Source organism: Triticum urartu, chromosome 2A (assembly GCF_056163025.1).
Source record: "Triticum urartu cultivar PI428250 chromosome 2A, HENAU_Tu73, whole genome shotgun sequence".
Taxonomy (NCBI): Eukaryota; Viridiplantae; Streptophyta; class Magnoliopsida; order Poales; family Poaceae; genus Triticum; species Triticum urartu.
The window spans coordinates 635,466,526-635,478,678 of NC_141874.1; positions in this window are offsets into that span (position 1 = coordinate 635,466,526).

Below are 12,153 nucleotides of genomic sequence, written 5' to 3' on the forward strand. Positions count from 1 at the left end.
GGAGGCAAGCGAGTTTTACTAGGCTGGTGGGGAGGCATAGTCGCATCCGCTCATATAAGGGGATAAGGATCCACCTTTTTACCTACGCCTTCTTCCTCCTTTGCCTATCCATCTTATGCGCACCCGAGCTCCAGCGCCCAAGCCCGCACTTCCTACCTCAACCTTCTCCAACGATGTCCGGAGCGGGAAGCAAGTGGATGGTCTCCTCCGTCACGGAGGGCCATGTCAAAAGGCTAAGGAAGGCCGGATACCTGTCCAAAGACATCGCGCACCGGCTTCCCGAGTGTAACATCCCAAATTTTCAATTTGGAATGTTATACACTAGATCATATGCATATCATATTTTCTTGCATTTTGGTTGATCCTAGAAATTTCACGCAACTCAAGGACCCTCGGAGAGAGTTGGAGATTTCGTTATTTTCATATTTGAGAGTTCTCTCAAATTTTGAAAATAGGATCATTTGATTTATTTATTTTATCTTCAATAAATTTTCCGGTGTCAAAATATATGAGAGAGGGAATAATATGACTTTCCCAAATTTAGGAAAAATGAAGATATAATAAATAGATCAATTTTGCTTTCCGGTGTTTATTTGCATTTTATTTGGATAGGGAAAAATGCGCGTTTTCGAAAATTGCATTTTAGGTCCGGAGAAAAGTTCATTTTGTTTGGCTCATTTTTAGGAGTCGGGGAAAATTTACTTTAGATTTTTTGGAGTTCGTTTAGATCCCTTTTTGTTTTTTTCCTGCGCGAGGAAACTATTTAAAAAAAATAAAAAAAAAATTTGAGCAGCACCTTGGGCCAAAGGCCCAAGCCAAGCCACCTACCGCCGCGCTCCCAGGCGCCAGGCGCCGAGCCAGGAGCCGGTCGGCCGCCGCCGCCTCTTGCTAGGACCGAATCCTTTTAGGATTCTAGGGCGCCCCCTTGTCCCCTTTCCTTATTCCGTTTATTTTCTAGATCTTTCCTACTCCTATTCTAATTCCTTGTCCTCTACCCCAAGTAAACCCCTCCCCTCCCCAATATAAATACCCAAGCACCCCCCCCCCCTCTAAACACATCAAATCAAAGCTCTCCTCCACACCGCGCCTTGCACCGCCGTCGCGCCGCCTCACCCGCGCCGCCACCCCACACCCCGCGCCGCCGCCTCACCCGCGCCGCCGCCCCACACCCGTGCCGCCGCCACACCTTACCGCCGCCGCCCCACACCCGCGCCGCCACCCCACACCCCGCGCCGCCGCCTCACCCGCGCCGCCGCCCCACACCCGTGCCGCCGCCGCACCTTACCGCCGCCGCCCCACACCCGCGCCGCCGCCGCACCTTGCCCACGCCGCCGCCCTACGCCGACGCCGCCGGAGCCCCGTTCACCGGAGACCTCGCCAAGGTTGCCCCGCGCTACATCTATTCTTTTTCTCGGATCGTTTTCTTCTAATCGTTCCGATTCTTTTCTTCTCTAAACCGTTCCGGTTTTCTAGATCATTTTTTCGATCGGTTTTTCTTCTCCGAAACCCTAGATCGGATTCGTTTTCTTCTCCGATTTAGTTGCCTTTGGACCGTTCGCCGGACCGTTCGTCCTAACGAACGTGATCACCGGATTCTTCTAGGTTAACGACGTCCGTTCGTTTAACCGTTCTTCTTTTTCTTTTCGTCGGATTTATTCCGCGATCGCGATCTCAGATCCGATCTTCTTCCTAGTCTATCTTTTCGCTCGTTTATCGGAATCAGGTGATTCAAGCGCCTGGAGTTTCGTCTCGAAACCGCTGTTCCGTCTAATCAACTTGAACAAGCTTTTGTTACAGTAAAAAATTTACCTAGTTTCAACTTGCTAGAACCGAGTTGTTTTCTTCCGCCGTTTTTTTTCGTTTTTTTCTTGCAACCGGAGTTCTTAAGTTGAACTACCTGGTTTGATCTCTTGTTCGAGTTTTACCTGTGCATTAGATGAGTACTTATTGTATGCTTGTTGTTTGTCTGCGATAGATTACCCGGATTGCGCCGCTTGTTACTTCAAAACCCTAGGACTCGCGGATCATCAGCAAGGCAAGTAACACTTTGATCATACCTTTTCTACAACCCATGTTTTATTGCATTAGATCCACCTCTCACACTGCATGATTAGGATCTAATTAAATTGTGGGATGGGAAGTAGATGAGGTAGTACCTATTACCTGTATTATTATGAAACCTTTGGGAGTTACTTCTACGTTTGCTTATTATGCCATGCTATGCTAGTAGACGTGGATTGGGTGAGTGATATCCATGACAGATGTGAGGTTGATAATTTTAATGGTTTATCTAAGGTGGCAACTTAAACACACATCTGGGTGGATTGAGGCACCTGATGTCTATCAGGACTTGCCTATTTTTTTTGGACCGCCACCCAGGCTCAAAGGGATCATAAGACAATTCATGCTAGAAACTTCCGTGTGCAGCCACATGCTACTATGGGCTCTAGCATAGTTGACTAAGTTGTGCGAACTCTTACGGGGTGGACTAGCAGATGTAGGGGATGTAGGTGTACCGGTCTACCCCACATGTAAGGTGCTAGTGCTTCTGAAAGACTATGTCTCGGTCATCCGTTTCTCAAACACCATGTAGTTCGAGAAAACAAACGGAGGCGATCGAGTCATGTGGGGAAAAGTGCGCAAACCTCTGCAGAGTAACAAACTAATCATGATTAGCCGTGTCCCCGGTTATGGACAACTTGAGTATCTAGTACTTGAATATCATTGTGAATCTCAACATGTTACTTCTAATTAATGTTATTGGGTTTTAATTACTTTTAATTGGGATTGAGAATGCTGTCAACCATTCTCAATGTTTCACAACCACCATGATAGTAAATAAAATTTATTCCTTTGCAGTAGGGAAAAACTGGCTTTACGCAAAACTGTAACCATAGAGCTTTCCACCAGCCATATATGCATGTAGTATAGCTGTTTCGTTCCATTACTCTCTATGTGTTACTTTGCCAGCATATTCCATGTGCTGACCCATTTTCGGGCTGCAACGTTAATGTTGCAGACTTTTCAGACGACGATTGAGGTGTTTAGGTCGTGGTTCTATACTCAGTGATGCCGCTGGAGTTGATGGACCCATTTATCTTCCAAGTCTTCCGCTGTTATCTTTAAAATATGGCCTTAAGCCATATTCAGTGTAATAAGTTCTTTTTGAGCCATCGATGTAATAAGTGTGTGATTGCAACTCTGCTATAAAACCTTGATGTACTGTGTGGTGTCAGCATTACTGATCCAGGGATGACACCGTAGCACAGTAGACGTGATCCATTCGGGTCAGGTCGCTACAGAGATGGTATCAGAGCACACGCTGACTGTAGGACACGACCACTAAGTTAAAGCCATAGATCACCCTTCTCTTCTCATTTTCTAACTCCTCATCTTTTCTACTCTATTAGGATGACGCACGCGAAGATTAAGTACGCTCAACCGGATGAAGGCACACCATTTGGATTTCACCTGAAGGAAGTCACCAAGTACCTGAACATTAGATTACCAAGCTTCACGGGAACCTTCAACGCCACTCTGCCTGAAGAGGAGCGCTGGAAGATTCAAGCTCACGTTCCGGGAAGAACATTCGCGCCAATCATGAAGCCCATAGATAGTGTTTTCAATGCACCAACCTGGAGTCTAGGAAGGAGCATGGCAGCTCATATCACCATAGGACGCATTGGAGAAGTTTATCAAGAAGACCTCAAGAATACTATCTACCAGATTTGCGGATGCCGTGATGAACAATGGGAGTTAATCAGCACCAAGAAGGATAGATCCATTGCATCTTTCATCCAGGAGTTAAACCAGCACATTCGACGCCACGAGAACCAGATGTGCAATGATATGATAGAGTTGAAGAATGCGAAGGCAAGGATTATCGAGCTAGAAAGAGAACTGAAGTCTACACGCAAGGACTACATGGACGAGATCGTAGCTCTAGCAAGGCACAATGGCGATCTTAAGCAGGAGATTGAAGAACTCAAGAGGAAGTTAGCATCCCAGGAGGAAGACAAGTACGTCGCATGTCCGGACAACTACATCATCATCGATGACACCGATTCGGATCCAAGTGAACCCGACTTTGAAGACGAAGCTGGAGTAGATATCATGGAGTCTTCCACCGGTTCAAATTTCTAGATGACCACCAGATAGTAGTAGTATTCCCCCATGTAAACACATTATAGTCGAGCACTTTTGCGATAGTTAGACCGTTTGTAAGTCCTTGTTTGATTGATTGAAGTGAATTGTGTGCTTTTGCCTCATGTGCATATGGGTAGTGTTTTCCCTTTAGACCCCCTCTATTCTTAATTCTCATCTTTTCTAAACCCTCAGATGCCTCCGAGACGTGACAATGGATTTCCACCGGAGCTCACTCAGTTGATCCAGCAGCAGAATCAATTGATGCAGATGTTAGTTCAGAATCAGCAGAACAACAACAACAACCCACCACCACCACCTGTTGACCACTTAGCCCGTTTCCTTAGGCTGAATCCACCGGTGTTTTCCAGTAGCACCGAGCCGATAGTAGCAGACGATTGGCTCCGCAAGATAGGAAGGGAGTTGACCACTGCAGGATGCACGGATGGTGAGAAAGTGAAGTTTGCCGCACACCAGCTTGACGGACCCGCGGCAGCATGGTGGGAGAATTTCACAGCCACTTACCCAGTTGACACTGTCACATGGGATCAGTTTCAGCAAGCTTTCTGCACTGCCCATGTTTCAGCAGGAGCTATGGCTATAAAGAAGCGTGAGTTTCGCAACTTACGCCAAGGAGGAAGGACTGTTGGCCAGTATGTGGAGGAGTTTAGTAAGCTAGCCCGTTATGCCCCAGATGACGTTGCTACAGATGCAGCTAAGCAGGAGAAGTTTCTGGAAGGACTGAATGATGAACTAAGCATGCAGTTGATGGTAGCTAATTTCAACAACTACCAGGAGTTGGTAGATCGTGCCATCATGATTGAAGGGAAGCAACAGCAGATTGAGAACCGTAAGAGGAAGTATGGACAGGGGAAGTATAACTCTGGAGCCCAGCAGAAGCCCCGTTTTACCCCTAAACCGGGATTTAAGTTTCAGCACACCCATGGAGGAGGTAGCTCGCACAACCATAATGGCCACAAGAATGGTAATGGGAATGGAGGAAGCAACGGCCAGAACCGAACCACCCCATCGACCCCAACCAAGAGAGACCTGAGTCAAGTCACCTGTTACAAGTGTTCGAAGACCGGACATTATGCCAATGAATGTCCTGAAGGCCAGAATGGAAATGGAAATGGAAGCTCTGGGAAGAAGCCGAACCCTTTCAATAGGGGACAGGTGAACCACGTTAATGTGGAGGAGATTGAAGATCAGCCCGATGCAGTAATCGGTAAGTTTTTGGTTAAGTCATTTACTGCACTCGTTCTTATTGATACTGGTGCATCGCATTCATACATATCAAGGGGATTTGTGGAGAAGTATAGCCTGCCCACTAGGATTCTTAAAACACCTATGCTAGTAAGCTCGCCAGGAGCAGAATACATGGCCAGACAAGGATGTTTTCAAGTACCAATGAGTATAGGAAGGCATGTATTCCCAACGGATTTAATTATTCTGGAATCCCAAGGTCTGGATGTAATTCTTGGTATGGATTGGCTGTCGATGTATCGAGGAAACATCGATTGCGCCAGTAAGACAATTTTGCTTACCACACCAGAAGGAAGAAGGATCAAGTATGTATCCCGGCATGTGCCAAACAGGACACAAGTAAATTGCTTATCAGGAGTTGTGCAGGAGGAAGTACCAGTGGTAAAGGATTTTCCTGATGTATTTCCTGAGGAATTACCAGGCATGCCACCGGATAGAGACATTGAGTTTTTGATTGAGTTATTGCCAGGTACAGGCCCAATATCGAAGCGACCGTACCGGATGCCAGCAAAGGATTTGGTGGAAATTAAGAATCATATTAAGGAGTTATTGGATAAAGGTTACATTCGCCCAAGTTCTTCACCTTGGGGATCACCCGTACTTCTAGTGGAAAAGAAGGATGGATCATTAAGGATGGTTGTAGATTATCGGGGATTGAATGAAGTAACCATCAAGAATAAGTACCCACTGCCAATGATTAATGATCTGTTTGATCGATTGCAAGGAGCTAAAGTGTTTTCCAAGATCGATTTACGATCAGGGTACCATCAGTTGAAGATTCGAGAGCAGGACATACCTAAGACAGCATTCACCACAAGATATGGACTGTATGAGTATACCGTTATGTCATTTGGATTGACTAACGCACCTGCCTATTTTATGAACCTGATGAACAAAGTGTTTATGGAGTTTTTGGATAAGTTCGTCGTAGTGTTCATTGATGACATCCTAGTTTATTCAAAGAATGAAGAGGAGCATAAGGAACATTTGCGTTTGGTTTTGGAGAAACTAAGGGAACATCAGTTATATGCCAAATTCAGCAAATGTGAGTTTTGGTTGAAGGAAGTTGGATTCCTCGGACACGTTATATCCGGAGAAGGTATAGCAGTTGACCCCACAAAGGTTGAGACCGTAACCGAATGGGAAGCACCAACAAGAGTTGGAGAGATCCGGAGTTTTCTTGGACTCGCAGGATACTACCGGAGATTTATTGAGAATTTCTCAAAGATTGCGAAGCCTATGACGGAGTTGTTGAAGAAGGATACTAAGTTCAAATGGACTGAGGAGTGTGAGGCTAGTTTCCAGGAGTTGAAGAAACGTTTGGTTACCTCACCGGTATTGATTTTGCCAGATCAGACCAAGGATTATGAGGTGTATTGCGACGCTTCACGTCGAGGACTTGGAGCAGTGCTTATGCAGGAAGGGAGAGTTGTTTCGTATACATCACGACAACTGAAGCCTCATGAGCTGAATTATGCCACGCATGATTTGGAGTTAGCAGCCGTAGTGCATGCATTGAAGACGTGGAGACATTTCCTCATTGGAAATCATTGTGAGGTGTACACGGATCATAAGAGTTTGAAGTACATTTTCACGCAGAAGGAGTTGAACCTCCGACAAAGGAGATGGTTGGAGCTCATCAAGGATTATGACATGAGATTGCATTACCATCCCGGAAAGGCTAATGTAGTAGCTGACGCATTGAGCCGTAAGAGCCATGTCAATACGATAGTGACGGGGAAAATACCAAAGGAATTAGCAGAAAACCTTCGTGAGCTATGTTTGGAAATAGTTCCGAGAGGCTATGTAGCAGCATTGGAGATTCAGTCAACATTGATGGATAAGATCAGAGAAGCTCAGAAATCTGACAAGGAGATTGCTGCTATAAAGGAGAAACTTAGCAAAGGAAAAGCAAAGGGATTTCATGAGGATGAGCACGATACCTTATGGTTTGAGGACCGTGTTTATGTGCCCAATGACCCGGAGATCAGGAAGTTGATTTTGCAAGAGGCACATGATTCACCATATTCGATTCACCCAGGGAATACCAAGATGTATTTGGATTTGAAGGAAACATTCTGGTGGACCGGAATGAAGAAGGATATTGCAGCGTATGTAGAAGTTTGTGACGTATGTCAGAGAGTAAAAGCAGAACATCAAAAGCCAGCAGGATTGTTACAACCACTGCCGATACCCGAATGGAAGTGGGATAAGATAGGCATGGATTTTATCACAGGGCTACCTAGGACAAAGGCCGGATATGACTCAGTATGGGTAGTAGTTGATCGTTTGACGAAGGTAGCACATTTCATTCCAGTTAAGACCACTTACACCAGTGCTAAGTTGGCAAAGATATACATGACTAGAATCATTTGTTTGCATGGAGTTCCGAGGAGTATCGTATCAGATACCAGTTTCGTTCCATGACAACAGTAACGAAGTTGGAGACCGTCAATTCTTTGGACCAGATTTGATTAAGGAGTCTGAACGGAAGGTTAAGTTGATTCGCGATAGGCTCAAGGTAGCCCAGTCCAGGCAGAAGAGCTATGCAGATTCTAAACGCAAGGAGACAGTTTACGAAACCGGAGACAGAGTTTACCTTCGAGTATCCCCACTTCGAGGAGTTAAGCGCTTTGGAATTAAGGGAAAGTTAGCACCGCGTTTCGTTGGACCGTTTAAGATCTTGAAACGTATGGGAGAAGTCGCTTATAAGTTGGAACTACCAGAAGGACTGTCAGGAGTTCATGATGTATTCCATGTTTCTCAGCTGAAGAAATGTCACGCCGAGATGGCGGAGGTACCGCTAAGAGATACAGTGCCACTAGAAGCGATTCAGTTAAAGGATGACCTAACATATGAGGAGAAGCCAGTCAAGATTCTCGATTATGCCAGCAGAGTTACTCGCAGCAAGGTTATCAAGTTTTGCAAAGTTCAGTGGAACCACCACTCAGAAGATGAAGCCACCTGGGAGAGAGAAGAAGATTTGCTCAAAGACCACCCTCACCTATTTTCTAGCCAACCCGAATCTCGAGGGCGAGATTCATCTTAAGGGGGGTAGGTTTGTAACATCCCAAATTTTCAATTTGGAATGCTATACACTAGATCATATGCATATCATATTTTCTTGCATTTTGGTTGATCCTAGAAATTTCACGCAACTCAAGGACCCTCGGAGAGAGTTGGAGATTTCGTTATTTTCATATTTTAGAGTTCTCTCGAATTTTGAAAATAGGATCATTTGATTTATTTATTTTATCTTCAATAAATTTTCCGGTGTCAAAATATATGAGAGAGGGAATAATATGACTTTCCCAAATTTAGGAAAAATGAAGATATTATAAATAGATCAATTTTGCTTTCCGGTGTTTATTTGCATTTTATTTGGGTAGGGAAAAATGCGCGTTTTCGAAAATTGCATTTTAGGTCCGGAGAAAAGTTCATTTTGTTCGGCTCATTTTTAGGAGTCGGGGAAAATTTACTTTAGATTTTTTGGAGTTCGTTTAGATCCCTTTTTGTTTTTTTCCTGCGCGAGGAAACTATTTAAAAAAAATAAAAAAAATTTGAGCAGCGCCTTGGGCCAAAGGCCCAAGCCAAGCCACCTACCGCCGCGCTGCCAGGCGCCAGGCGCCGAGCCAGGAGCCGGTCGGCCGCCGCCGCCTCTTGCTAGGACCGAATCCTTTTAGGATTCTAGGGCGCCCCCTTGTCCCCTTTCCTTATTCCGTTTATTTTCTAGATCTTTCCTACTCCTATTCTAATTCCTTGTCCTCTACCCCAAGTAAACCCCTCCCCTCCCCAATATAAATACCCAAGCACCCCCCCCCCTCTAAACACATCAAATCAAAGCTCTCCTCCACACCGCGCCTTGCACCGCCGCCGCGCCGCCTCACCCGCGCCGCCACCCCACACCCCGCGCCGCCGCCTCACCCGCGCCGCCGCCCCACACCCGCGCCGCCGCCGCACCTTACCGCCGCCGCCCCACACACGCGCCGCCACCCCACACCCCGCGCAGCCGCCTCACCCGCGCCGCCGCCCCACACCCGCGCCGCCGCCGCACCTTACCGCCGCCGCCCCACACCCGCGCCGCCGCCGCACCTTGCCCACGCCGCCGCCCTACGCCGACGCCGCCGGAGCCCCGTTCACCGGAGACCTCGCCAAGGTTGCCCCGCGCTACATCTATTCTTTTTCTCGGATCGTTTTCTTCTAATCGTTCCGATTCTTTTCTTCTCTAAACCGTTCCGGTTTTCTAGATCAGTTTTTCGATCGGTTTTTCTTCTCCGAAACCCTAGATCGGATTCGTTTTCTTCTCCGATTTAGTTGCCTTTGGACCGTTCGCCGGACCGTTCGTCCTAACGAACATGATCACCGGATTCTTCTAGGTTAACGACGTCCATTCGTTTAACCGTTCTTCTTTTTCTTTTCGTCGGATTTATTCCGCGATCGCGATCTCAGATCCGATCTTCTTCCTAGTCTATCTTTTCGCTCGTTTATCGGAATCAGGTGATTCAAGCGCCTGGAGTTTCGTCTCGAAACCGCTGTTCCGTCTAATCAACTTGAACAAGCTTTTGTTACAGTAAAATTTTGACCTAGTTTCAACTTGCTAGAACCGAGTTGTTTTCTTCCGCCGTTTGTTTTTCGTTTTTTTCTTGCAACCAGAGTTCTTAAGTTGAACTACCTGGTTCGATCTCTTGTTCGAGTTTTACCTGTGCATTAGATGAGTACTTATTGTATGCTTGTTGTTTGTCTGCGATAGATTACCCGGATTGCGCCGCTTGTTACTTCGAAACCCTAGGACTCGCGGAACATCAGCAAGGCAAGTAACACTTTGATCATACCTTTTCTACAACCCATGTTTTATTGCATTAGATCCATCCTCTCACACTGCATGATTAGGATCTAATTAAATTGTGGGATGGGAAGTAGATGAGGTAGTACCTATTACCTGTATTATTATGAAACCTTTGGGAGTTACTTCTACGTTTGCTTATTATGCCATGCTATGCTAGTAGACGTGGATTGGGTGAGTGATATCCATGACAGATGTGAGGTTGATAATTTTAATGGTTTATCTAAGGTGGCAACTTAAACACACATCTGGGTGGATTGAGGCACCTGATGTCTATCAGGACTTGCCTGTTTTTTTGGACCGCCACCCAGGCTCAAAGGGATCATAAGACAATTCATGCTAGAAACTTCCGTGTGCAGCCACATGCTACTATGGGCTCTAGCATAGTTGACTAAGTTGTGCGAACTCTTACGGGGTGGACTAGCAGATGTAGGGGATGTAGGTGTACCGGTCTACCCCACATGTAAGGTGCTAGTGCTTCTGAAAGACTATGTCTCGGTCATCCGTTTCCCAAACACCATGTAGTGCGAGAAAACAAACGGAGGCGATCGAGTCATGTGGGGAAAAGTGCGCAAACCTCTGCAGAGTAACAAACTAATCATGATTAGCCGTGTCCCCGATTATGGACAACTTGAGTATCTAGTACTTGAATATCATTGTGAATCTCAACATGTTACTTCTAATTAATGTTATTGGGTTTTAATTACTTTTAGTTGGGATTGACAATGCTGTCAACCATTCTCAATGTTTCACAACCACCATGATAGTAAATAAAATTTATTCCTTTGCAGTAGGGAAAAACTGGCTTTACGCAAAACTGTAACCATAGAGCTTTCCACCAGCCATATATGCATGTAGTATAGTTGTTTCATTCCATTACTCTCTATGTGTTACTTTGCCAGCATATTCCATGTGCTGACCCATTTTCGGGCTGCAACGTTAATGTTGCAGACTTTTCAGACGACGATTGAGGTGTTTAGGTCGTGGTTCTATACTCAGTGATGCCACTGGAGTTGATGGACCCATTTATCTTCCAAGTCTTCCGTTGTTATCTTTAAAATATGGCCTTAAGCCATATTCAGTGTAATAAGTTCTTTTTGAGCCATCGATGTAATAAGTGTGTGATTGCAACTCTGCTATAAAACCTCGATGTACTGTGTGGTGTCAGCATTACTGATCCAGGGATGACACCGTAGCACAGTAGACGTGATCCATTCGGGTCAGGTCGCTACACCGAGGAGGGGCAGCTTTTCCCCACCCCAAGGCCCCATGAGAGGGTAGTATTTCTTCCCCACTTCCTCCGCGGACTGGGTTTTCCTCTCCACCCATTTGTCCGCGGGCTCATGTTCTACTATGGCCTAGATTTCCACGATCTGGCCCCGAACTTCATCCTCAATATCTCAGCATTTATCGTCGTGTGCGAGGCTTTCCTCTACATCCGCCCCCATTTTGGCCTCTGGCTCAAGACCTTCAATGTCAAGCCAAAGGTAGTGCGCGGCAACCAGGCGGAGTGCGGAGGTGCCATGGGGGCAAAATAGCCAACGTCCTATGGCTCGAGGGCTCCTTTGTGGAGACCTTGAAGGGGTGGCAGTCAGGGTGGTTTTACATCACCGAGCCACGCGATCCGAAGTGGATCGCACCCCTTGAATTCCGATCCGGACCCCCTACGCGGCTCACGTCCTGGAAGGAGACGGGCTTGTCATGGGGCGACGAAGAAGAGGTGACCGGACTGCAAAAATGCATCCAGTCCCTGGTGAACAAGCAGCTCAAGCTTGTCAACGTAGTCCAGGTCATGCTCGTCCGCCGGATCCTTCCATGTCAAGAATGGGACTTCAATTTGTGGGAGTTCAACCCGACGCAGCACCGAACTCTGAGCAGGCTCTTCGACATGACGTACGAAG